Genomic DNA, 11,937 nt, shown 5'->3' with positions numbered 1-11,937 from the left:
GGGTAATTTGTGATTTCCCTGTATCTGGAGCCCCTGGGCATGGCCAGGTGTGCTGGGCCCAAAATAGATGCAGCAGATTCTTTCATTTGTCATGTTAATTGTTCCTGCACCCACCTAAGTATGTGTCCATCATTTTACTTTTTATCCTATCACAGAGGTTCCCCCCCCCCCCCCGCTTCACTTGATCCCACCTCCTTAAATCTGTCACCAATGAATTTCATGTATAAATATGGATGTAACCCTGCCATTCTCCGGAGCACTGTCTCAATTCGTTGAGGTTCTGCTTCCCGGCATATGTCGACAGTTTGGCTCAAATAAACTCACAAAAATTCTTTACAGGTTTCAATGTTTTGTTTTTTTTTATGTTAACATAAGAAAAAGAAAAAGGATGAGAAATCAGGAGAAAAAGAAAATAGAGAAAAAAATTGAGTAGTGAAAAAAAGAAAAATATTGAGTAGGAAAAGGAAATATGAAAATTAAATATATGAAAGAAACAACAGAGACTAGAATAACAAATCATTAAAGCAGATAAAGAAGAAAAATGTAAAAGAAGAAAAAGAATGAAAGAAAAATTGTAAAAATGAGAAGAAAAAGGGAGGGAATAGAGAAAAGAAAAAAAGGGAGAAAAAAAAATTTTAAGTGAAATGCAGTTTGTTTTAGCAAAGTTTAGTGGGAGTTCACTTTGGATCCCACTCTTCTGTCTGTCCACCTACTCTGGGCTTTCTGTTAGGTACTTAGGTGCTAACCACTCTCAGGCACTGTCTTCTGGCTTTTAGTAACCAGCTTGATGTTCCAAGCAATCCACCAATCCACCATTTGTATCTGTCTCCATAGGCCTTGGCTGCTCGCAGGAGGGACCAATCTGCCCTATAAAGTAGGGTGTGTGTTTTTTTTAGCAGCACAGGGTCCAGGGCAATGCTATGGAATTGTCCTTTAAGTTCTTTAGAGAACATTTGAACAGCAACATGACAGGGCCACCAGCAACAGTAGGAAAACTAATTGATATATTTCTCTCTGGTGAACAAGTGAAATAAAAAGTGTTAGCATGTAAAATGGCATGCTATTCTTTTTCTCAACCCAGTATTCATTTTAATACTGCATTCCATATGTTTTGACTATTTTTCAAAGAACACAATCCTATATAATAAAACCAAATACGCAAATTGACTTAACAGCAAAAAGACCAGTCACTATGATGTTCACTGACCACCAGGGGGCAGACACTTAATGCAGAGCTGCCCCCTGGTGGTCAGTGTGCTCCCATAGGGAGAGAGCCACTCAGCCAGAAGCCGGGCTCATGGCTGGTGAACGCAGCAGTGGTGGTGGGAGCCTCTCCCACCTCCACTGCAGGTGGGCAGTAAGGAGCAAGGGATCCTGGACTGCAAGAGGGCTCAGGCCAGGCTGAGGGACCGCCCCCCCCCACCAGTACATGAATTTCATGCACCAGACTTCTAGTAGCCTATATAATAAAAGAGAAACATGCAAATTAACTGTCCCTCTACTACGCTCACCTACCAATCAGCGTGAGTATGCAAATTAACCTGACAAAGATGGCGGTTAATTTGCATACGCAGGAGTCAAGAGCCCCAGGAGGTGACGGCAGCCACAGGCTCCTGGGACCTTTGCCGGCTCGGAAGGCGAGGCCTGCCACACCAAGCCATGCCTGCGGGCTCCCGGGACCTTTGCCAGTCCAGGAGGCAAGGCTGCCCATGCCTAACCATGCCCATGGGCTCCCGGGACCTTGCCGGTGGAGAGCAAAGTGAGAGAACGGACGGAGAGCGCGAGTTTTGGAGGACTTAGCAGAGCAGGAGACCACTGGACATAGAGCAGAGTGAGAGAGAGGGTGGCTTGGAGGGCGTGGCTCCCTCTGTCACCTCAGGTTCCTCATCACAGCTGTGGAAACTGACAGCAGGGAGGAGGAAGTCCCACCCCCACAGAATCAGCCAGAATCAGTCATTGTTCAGACAGCTCTCAACTGCCTGATAGCCAGGACTCTCATTCATCTGCATCTCAGACAATGACAGTAGAGAGGTGGGACTATGTCTAAAGAACAACTATTGATACAACATAGCTCTGCAGCCGAAAGATGCCAGCATTATCAACAGAAAGTGTCTGCAGAGCAGCATGCATCTGATCTTGAAAGAAGGATTTCCGGAACCAAGATGGCGGCATAGGTTAACGCCGGAGTTTGCTGCTTTGAACAACTACTTCAAAAGTGAAACCAAAAAACGGAAGGGACATCACCCAGAACCACAGGAACGCTGGCTGAGTGGAAGTCCTACAACTAGGAGGAAAGAGAAACGCACACGGACACTCAGAGGAGGCGCAGTGCTGAAGTCAAATTCTGAGGTGCGGAGTGCGTGGAGCGGGCTGGCGGCGGAGGGCGCGGTTGTTGTTTTCAATCGGGAGGGAGTCGCAGACTCTGAGCACCAGATCCGGGTGAGTCTTTGGGGACCCAGACTCAGACGGGAGAGGCGGGACTGTCTGGCTTCGGTCAGAGCGAGTGCAGCTTTCTCTCCGAGCTTTGCAGCGGGTGCTGGGACTCAGAGAGGCAGAGCCCCTGGGGACAGGACGGAGAGCCGCCATAACTGCTCTCTCCGGCCCATGCTGTTGATCCTGTTCGACCCGCCCTGCCCAAGCCCTGCACACAGGCATTTGCCAGATAGCCTCAGGCAAAGGCTAGATTAGCACCTCCCTAGAGGACAGAAGTTCTCTCACTGCTGACACAGCTGATTCTCATAGCCACTTGGCCTGGAGGTCAAACCCTCCCTGGAATTAGCTACAACAATCAAGATTTATCTATAAGACTGCGAACAAAGACCACTAGGGGGTGCACCAAGGAAGCATAACAAAATGCGGAGACAAAGAAACAGGACAAAATTGTCAAAGGAAGATATAGAGTTCAGAACCACACTTTTAAGGTCTCTCAAGAACTGTTTAGAAGCTGCCGATAAACTTAATGAGATCTACACGAAAACTAATAAGACCCTCGATCTTATATTGGGGAACCAACTAGAAATTAAGCATACACGGACTGAAATAACGAATATTATACAGACGCCCGACAGCAGACCAGAGGAGCGCAAGAATCAAGTCAATGATTTGAAATGCGAGGAAGCAAAAAACATCCAACCGGAAAAGCAAAATGAAAAAAGAATCCAAAAATGCGAGGATAGTGTAAGGAGCCTCTGGGACAGCTTCAAGCGTACCAACATCAGAATTATAGGGGTGCCAGAAGATGAGAGAGAGCAAGATATTGAAAACCTATTTGAAGAAATAATGACAGAAAACTTCCCCCACCTGGTGAAAGAAATGGACTTACAGGTCCAAGAAGCGGGGAGAACCCCAAACAAAAGGAATCCAAAGAGGACCACACCAAGACACATCATAATTAAAATGCCAAGAGCAAAAGATAAAGAGAGAATCTTAAAAACAGCAAGAGAAAGAAACTCAGTTACCTACAAGGGAATACCCATACGACTGTCAGCTGATTTCTCAACAGAAACTTTGCAGGCCAGAAGGGAATGGCAAGAAATATTCAAAGTGATGAATACCAAGAACCTACAACCAAGATTACTTTATCCAGCAAAGCTATCATTCAGAACTGAAGGTCAGATAAAGAGCTTCACAGATAAGGAAAAGCTAAAGGAGTTCATCACCACCAAACCAGTATTATATGAAATGCTGAAAGGTATCCTTTAAGAAGAGGAAGAAGAAGAAAAAGGTAAAGATACAAATTATGAACAACAAACATGCATCTATCAACAATGAATCTAAGAATCAAGTGAATAATCTGGTGATCATAATAGAATCAGGGACATAGAAAGGGAATGGACTGACTATTCTTGGGGGGGAAAGGGGTGTGGGAGATGTGGGAAGAGACTGGACAAAAATCGTGCACCTATGGATGAGGACAGTGGGTGGGGAGTGAGGGCGGAGGGTGGGGCGGGAACTGGGAGGAGGGGAGTTATGGGGGGGGGAAAAAAGAGGAACAAATGTAATAATCTGAACAATAAAGATTTAATTAAAAAAAAAAAAGAAAGAAGGCGGCGCCTGCAACAGGAAGTATCTGAAGAGCAGCTACTGGAAAAACGTCGCTCTGATGCCCCAAAACACTGGTGTTATCGATAGAAAATGTCTAAAGACCAACGTGCCTTTGAAGTTGAAAGAAGGCAGTGGTGATGACAGAATATTTCTAGAGAACAGTCATCAATAAGTACTACCAATACTGATAGGAACTGCCTTCTCAGTGAAAATGGAGTACATGACGATGCAATCCTCGAACATAGTTGTGGTGGAATGACTGTTCAATGTGAATTTTGCCTATCACTAAATTTCTCTAATGAGAAACCATCCAATGGGAAATTTACTCAATGTTGTAGCAAAGGGAAAGTCTGTCCAAATGATAAACATTTTCCAGATTACCCAGCGTATTTAAAAAGATTAATGACAAACGAAGATTCTGAGAGTAAAAATTTCATAAATAGTTCTTTTGCTTTTGCTTCCATGGGTGCAAATATTGCATCACCATCAGGATATGGGCCATACTGTTTTAGAATACACGGACAAGTTTATCATCATACTGGAACTTTACATCCTTTGGATGGTGTTTCTCGGAAGTTTGCTCAACTCTATATTTTGGATACAGCCAAAGCAATGAGTAAAAGATTAGCAATGGCAGAAAACCAAGGCTGCTCAGAAAGACTCATGATTAACATCAACAACCTCAATCATGAAATAAGTGAATTAACAAAATCATACAAGATGCTACATGAGGTAGAAAAGTAAGCCCAATCTGAAGCAGCAGCAAAAGGTATTGCTCCCACAGAGGTAACAATGGTGATTAAATAAGAGCGTAACAGTGACCCAGGTAGATATAATTCTCCCCGTGTAACGAGGCTACTGTCATATTCAGAAACGAAGATGGAGAACCTCCTTTTGAAAGGGACTTGCTCATTCATTGTAAACCAGATCCCAATAATCCAAATGCCACTAAAATGAAACAAATCGATATCCTGTTTCCTACATTAGATGCGATGACATATCCTATTCTTTTCCACATGGTGAAAAAGGCTGGGGAACAGATATTGCATTAAGACTCAGAGACAACAGTGTAATCTACAATAATACTAGACAAAATATAAGGACACGAGTCACACAAATGCAGTATTATGGATTTCATCTCTCTGTGCAGGACACATTCAATCCTATTTTAAATGCAAGAAAACTAACTCAACAGTTTATCGTGGATTCGTATTAAAAAATGGAGGCCAATCGGGTAAATTTTATCAAAGCAAACCAATCTAAGTTGAGAGTTGAAAAATGTAGTGGTGTGATGGATTATCTCAAATCTAGATCTGAAAATGACAATGTGCCAATTGGTAAAATGATAATACTTCCGTCATCTTCTGAGGGTAGTCCCAGAAATATGCAGCAGCAATACCAGGATGCTATGGCAATTGTAATGAAGTATGGCAAGCCCGATTTATTCATAACCATGACATGCAACCCCAAATGGGCAGATATTGCAAACAATTTACAATGCTGACAAAAAGTTGAAAACAGACCTGAGTTGGTAGCCAGAGTTTTTAATATTAAGCTGAATGCTCTTTTAAATGATATCTGTAAATTACATTTATTTGGCAAAATAATAGCTAAAATTCATGTCATTGAATTTCAGAAATGCGGACTGCCTCACGCTCACATATTATTGATATTAGATAGTGAGTCCAAATTATATTTCTATAATTAATTCCCTTTTAATGTGCACAAATTTCATGCGCTGGGCCTCTAGTATGATATAGTATCAGGAATTCATTTCAGCATGAGTAGCTCTGAAGCCACAGTAGTTCCACAAAATGTTGCCACGGGATCATCTTTTAAAATGATTCAATTAGATGTGCTTTAATTTAACTTGGAGTGTCATCCTTTATTCTGTAGCTGCTTCTTGAAAGGCTGACACTTACCTAATTTTTCTTATGGATACAATTAGAGCAAGTATCAGAAGGGCTTAAATACAATCTCCCTGGTGGATGAGCTGAACTGTCTTCACCTGGTGCTGGTGACTATCCAGATTCTGGCTCAAATAACTGGCAATGGCAGGGCTTGGCACTGGCTAATAATGACTCTGCCTTGTTCCATTTGGCCAAATAAGGAACCTCCCTATAGTTCCCTATTTGAAAAATGGGGATTATCATAGTCCTGCTTATTATCCAACAGATATTTTAAAGATTACATAATAAGAAAAATATTTTGAGATTGAAAGGAAGAGCATTAACTATCATTATATTGTAGTAAATGTTATTATAAAATAAGCCAAATATCTTGAGGTCATAAAGAGAATCAAGGAATACTGGGAATGAATAGGATCTTAGAATCATCCAAGCCAACCCTTTCATTTGACAGAGGAAGAAACTGAGGCTATGAGAGGTGTCATCCAAGATGACATTTGTACAATATTATATTACTAATTAATGACAGAGCAAAACTGCTAGTGTGGGAGTCCTGAATTCCTTTAAGAAATCTTTCTGCTGCTTCTCTCCTCCCATTCAGTGGGTAGAAAGTTACTAAGCATTTTCAAGTAAAGAATTCAATTTTAGCCCTAACAGGTTTGGCTCAGTGGATAGAGCATCGGCCTAGGAACTGAAGGGTCCCAGGTTCGATTCCGGTCGGGGGCATGTGCCTTGGTTGTGGGTACATCCCTGGGGGTGGGGGGGGGGTGTGTGTGCAGGAGGCAACTGATTGATGTTTCTCTCTCATCGATGTTTCTATCTCTCTCTCTCCCTTCCTCTCTGTAAAAAAATCAATATATTTTTTAAAAAAAGAATTCAATTTTATTTCCGCATCATCTTTAATAGAAACTGTTTCCAATGCCCCCTTTATTCTATGAGTTAAAATTATGTTCATAGTAAAAATAATTATGCTAAATAGGCTAAAATATGTACATAAAGTTTTCTGATAATAGACTGTGATCTTATTTAAACATAAAACACTATATGTCTAAAAGGTTAAGAAATAAGCATCAAAGAGCAGGTTTTTTTTTTTTTTAAGATTGGTTTATTTATTTATTTATTTATAAATATATTTTGTTGATTTTTTTACAGAGAGGAAGGGAGAGAGATAGAGAGTTAGAAACATCGATGAAAGAGAAACACCGATCAGCTGCCTCCTGCACATCTCCCACTGGGGATGTGTCCGCAACCAAGGTACATGCCCTTGACCGGAATCGAACCTGGGACCTTTCAGTCTGCAGGCCAACGCTCTATCCACTGAGCCAAACCGGTTTCGGCAAAGAGCAGGTTTTAATCAAATTCAAAACTTATACCACTTGCAGTGCAATACCTTTCTCTATCAGGCATGCAGTGCTACAAACATATAGGAGAATGAAGGTCACCAAATGAAGTGGAACCAGTTTGACAGAGAGTGTGCAATCTTGTTTTAACAGATTGATTAATATGAGAATAAATAAATTTGTTAGCCACTAGGGAAGAGGGCTCTGGAATCTTTGTGATTTTAGAGGACACACCCTTCTTCTCAGCTAAGAAAAAGTGTGTAAACTGCAGAAATACAGTAGACTGCAATAAAGTAGTTGTTTTTTGTGTGTGAAACTATTACAAATTGTATTAGTAGATACTTTCAAATGTTCAAGAGTTCAAACATGAAATTATAAGTGGTACTAGTGAAGTTGAGACTAACTTTGCCAAATCAAGGGGAGAGGGTTTTTCTTGTTTCCCCCCAATTTTTTTTTTTGACCTTTCAACTATTTAATACTTCTACACACACGTTAGCAACAGGTATCGTTCTCACTTTATAAATGAAAAGTTCAAGTCAGGATCGGTCCAAAGGCTTCTTTCTTCCTCAGGGAAGTTTGCAGAGGACCCCAGGCCTTGATACCCTAACTCCTAGAACCTGTTAGGGAGGTTTTGGAAGTACAGGTAGGGAAGTAGCAATGCCAAAGGACCTACACTCAGACCAGAAGACAAAAGTACTTGGACATTTTAATGAACTCCCCTCCATGTAGCTTCAGGCTACCCAGGATACAGGCCTCACCAACACCCTTAATCTTCTCCTCGGCTCTTCTGCTGAAGAACTTGGCCTTCACAATGACAGGCTGCTTTGGGAGCTTTTGGCAGCATTCACCCGTGTCTGCTCACTGACCAGGGTCCACAGTTTATCAAGGTTGACAGTTGGGCAGAAGCTCTGGTTCCTCTTCAAGTGGTAATGCCTCATATCAACTTTCCCAAAGTAACCTGGGTGATATTTGTCGAAGTTGATCCTGTGATGATGCAGGCCGCCAGCATTCCCGCGGCCCCCTGGGTGCTTCCTGTGCTTGCCGATGTGGCTGTGGCCGTGGCTCACGTGGCCCCAAAGTTTGCGGGTCTTCCTCAGTCTGGATGGCATGTTGGCGGCCGAGTTGCAAGAGCTCCCCCAATTTTTTAAACTACTAGAGAACTTTTTCTTTCTTTCTTTCATATATTTCTCCCCAATCTAAGTAGGATATATATTTAAATAGACAAAATTCTCTTCCATTCTACACACACACACACACACACACACACACACACACACACACACTACATGAAATAAAAGTTAAACAGAAAAAAATGGTAAGAAAGTTCTACTACATGGTAAGAACTTTTCTGGTAAGTTTTCAAAGTAGCCATATTATTTGCATATTTTTATTCCTTTTATTAAAACAATCTTTGAACTTAGCACACTATGGATATTCTGTGTATCAGATCATTCTGATTTTACACAATATGCAAAGCAGAAGAGCTTAAACCACAACTCTGGATTTGAATTTGGTAGTCCTGACAATTTTAGATTCTGTGTGATATTATACCTGGAAATGAAGACAAAAATTATCTTGTTTCAGCCATTAATTTCAATCTCTTCTCTCGATTTCAAACAACACTGGTAAGGCAGAAAAAACACACGTATTTTACTTTCTCATTAACCTTGCATCCAAAAGATGAAAATGAAGAATATGTTGTAAGAAGAGAAATAAATAGCACAAAGTAAAAATCTATTTCACAGTCTATTATGAGAATAATGAAATTAAACTTACAGGAATATTTAATGAAGTCACCAGTTTGCTTTTGTGGAAATTATCACAGATCACATAGTGGCTGCATTTTACATCTCATATAATGATGCCTCTACAAGGCTGAATGAGAGCACTGGTATTTTCCTGACTCACACAACAGGAGGATGCCACCTGATGAATCATTCTCTTTGCTTCCTGGAATGGTGTTTCAAGAAACTAATAAAGGATTACATAATGGTTGTCCTGACAATTACCTAAATGCCATAATGATAATATCAACAGCTTTAGTACAGTGTTCCCTGAACGTTGAAATTTTTTCCCTTCTAAAATCTCAATTATTTTAATCCTTGAAATCTTCAATAACTAGCAAAGATGATCTAAAGAATTGGTAATTTTTTTTCTTAACTAGATTGCCATATTAATATACAATTTATCTTGTTACTTAGAATTTATTTCTTCTTGTGAACAGTGACTGACATGATGTTGTTTATTGTATTTTTAGAAAATAAATAATATTGAAGTAGAAATAACAATGAAAAGTTTGATAATTTTTTTTAACATTATAGAAACTCAAATTTGGGGAAACAAATCTGAATATTTTAAGCATTAGCTGGCATCTTGTGGTTAATGGCTAGTATTACCAGTGCCAGTATTTATGCAAACATGTAGAAACTTGCCTATAGAGTGTTCATATCTTGTAGGAAGGTGTTCTGTCCGTCTCCTCTATCTTCAGTGATTAGAAGCATAACTGAGAGCTGAGAGGCAGCAGCAGAGGTTACTAGTGAAACCGTATTTTTATTTAAAAATCTCACTTTGGGGAGGTTTATAATATCAGGAGGATTATGTGAAGCTTCAACTACCAAGGCGCACTTAGAGCCATCAAAATGAACATCATAAAAAGTTCTATGACCTTGAGGGTTCCTGAAATGACTTTACAATGTTTTCATAACTGGGCTCAAGCATTTGTTGCTGCTTTTTAAAATATATATATTTTTATTAATTTCAGATAGTAAAGGGGAGACAGAAACATCAATGATGAGAGGGAATCATTGACTGGCTGCCTGCTGCATGCCCCCTACTGGGGATCGAGCCTGCAACTGGGCATGTGCCCCTGACTGAAATTGAACCCGGGACCCCTCAGTTCACAGGCCAATGCACTATCCACTAAGCCAAACCAGCTAAGGCTATTGCTGTTTTTCTTCTTTCATTTTACTTCCCCTCCAGATGTTGGTTATTTTTCTTTTGTGAGGTGTTCCCTGGGATCTCTCGCATCTCAAGTAGCATAAACAATGACCAGCCATGGCCGGTGGCTCAGTTGGAGTGTCGTCCTGTACACCAGAGTGTTTTAGGTTCAATCCCCCATGAGGACACATGCCCAGCTTGCAGGTTTGATCCCTGGTCAGGGCCCATGCTGGAGGCAACCAATCAATGTTTCTCTCTCACGTTGCTGTTTCTCACTCTCTGTCTCTGTCTCTCTCTCTATGTCTAAAAATAAAAATAAAAATAAAAAAATTAATATGTCCTTAGGTGAGGATTAAAAACATCTATTTAAAAAAATGATCAAAGACCTGTAAATATTTATAAACTGTTCCTGATTAGGAAAACAGTTAACCACTGATGTATTAGTCAGGGTCATTATCAGTAAACTAGAGGCCTGGTGTACGAAATGCGTGCACTGCAGGGGGTGTCCCTCAGCCCAGCCTGCACCCTCTCCAATCTGGGACTGCTGGCTCCTAACCACTCGCCTGCCTGCCAGCCAGATCGCCCCCTAACCGCTCCCCTGCCAGACTGATCGCCCCTAACCGCTCCCCTGCCGGCCCGATCGCTCCCAACTGCACTCCCCTGTACACCCCCTGCCCCCCACTGCCCTCCCCTGCCAGTCATCTTGTGACAATGTGGGGGCGGCCATCTTGTGACGACATGGGGGCGGCCATCTTGTGATGGTGTGAAGGCGTGAGGGTCAATTTGCATATTACCTCTTTATTTTATAGGATGGTTCACTTAGAAGAATTTAATGGAAGCAGATTTAACCATGGGACTATTCACAGGGGTGTGGACAGGGCTAAGGGAACCAATAGGGGGTGGTGGGCACTCAGGGATGAGTATAGTCAGGAGCCATTCCCACTCCTAGGCCTCTAGGTAGATGATTAAAGACCAAATGTTCCAAAGCCTGGAGTGAGCAGGAACTATGAAAGAGCTGTTAAAGGGAACTGCATTTGTGGAGGTGAGTAGCTACCTTTCCACCAGAATCTTGGCAAGGCAGGGAGTGGAGGGAAATAAATACCCTGAACTTTCTCTTTTACCCTGCCTTCTGTCAGTGCCTCACAACCAAAAGCCACGTGGCAAGGGAGTCCGGTTTGGATGCAGTTTCCAAGGGGTTAGCCTCCAAGGCATGGGACAGGAGAGAAGGGTAGAGAATTGGATCTGGGTCTGGTAGTTTGGCAAATGGAGAATAACCAGACAGAACTCATCAGAACTTCAAATTGACTAAAAGTTTTGTGCTTAAACTCTGTTCCGCTTGAGCACCAACTCCCTCTGTTTTCTTTTTCTTTTTCTTACTTCTTGGTTTTTAGCTATTTGGATAGTCTCTATTGGCAAGTAGCTGATTTGTAGTTGATCTGACGTACAGTTTTATAGTCATATAATCACATTTGGATTGATACTTGGAAATGACAAAGATCTATTTTATATAGCAATAAAGATGTAGCATTCTAATATTCTAATAGTTTTAACATAATTCTGACAATATTAAAATAAAAGTTTCTTCCTAAGTATGGAATAGAGAAAAATTGTAGGATTGAGCCCTCAAATCAGTATTATACACAATTATTAGCTTTAGTTGGCAGTACATGCATTGCCGGGAGCTGGTCCATCCTTGCTGTTTCAAGGGA

The 11,937-nt window shown here is 41.3% G+C and overlaps 1 pseudogene; it reads right to left on the bottom strand.

Moving 5' to 3' along the window:
- Window positions 1-7,788: 7,788 nt before the first annotated feature.
- LOC132226113 (large ribosomal subunit protein uL15-like) lies at window positions 7,789-8,405 on the bottom strand (annotated as a pseudogene).
- Window positions 8,406-11,937: the final 3,532 nt, after the last annotated feature.

This window comes from Myotis daubentonii, chromosome 1 (assembly GCF_963259705.1).
Source record: "Myotis daubentonii chromosome 1, mMyoDau2.1, whole genome shotgun sequence".
Taxonomy (NCBI): domain Eukaryota; kingdom Metazoa; phylum Chordata; class Mammalia; order Chiroptera; family Vespertilionidae; genus Myotis; species Myotis daubentonii.
The sequence above is the reverse complement of the archived record's forward strand: the minus strand, read 5'-3'. Positions and strand labels throughout refer to the sequence as shown.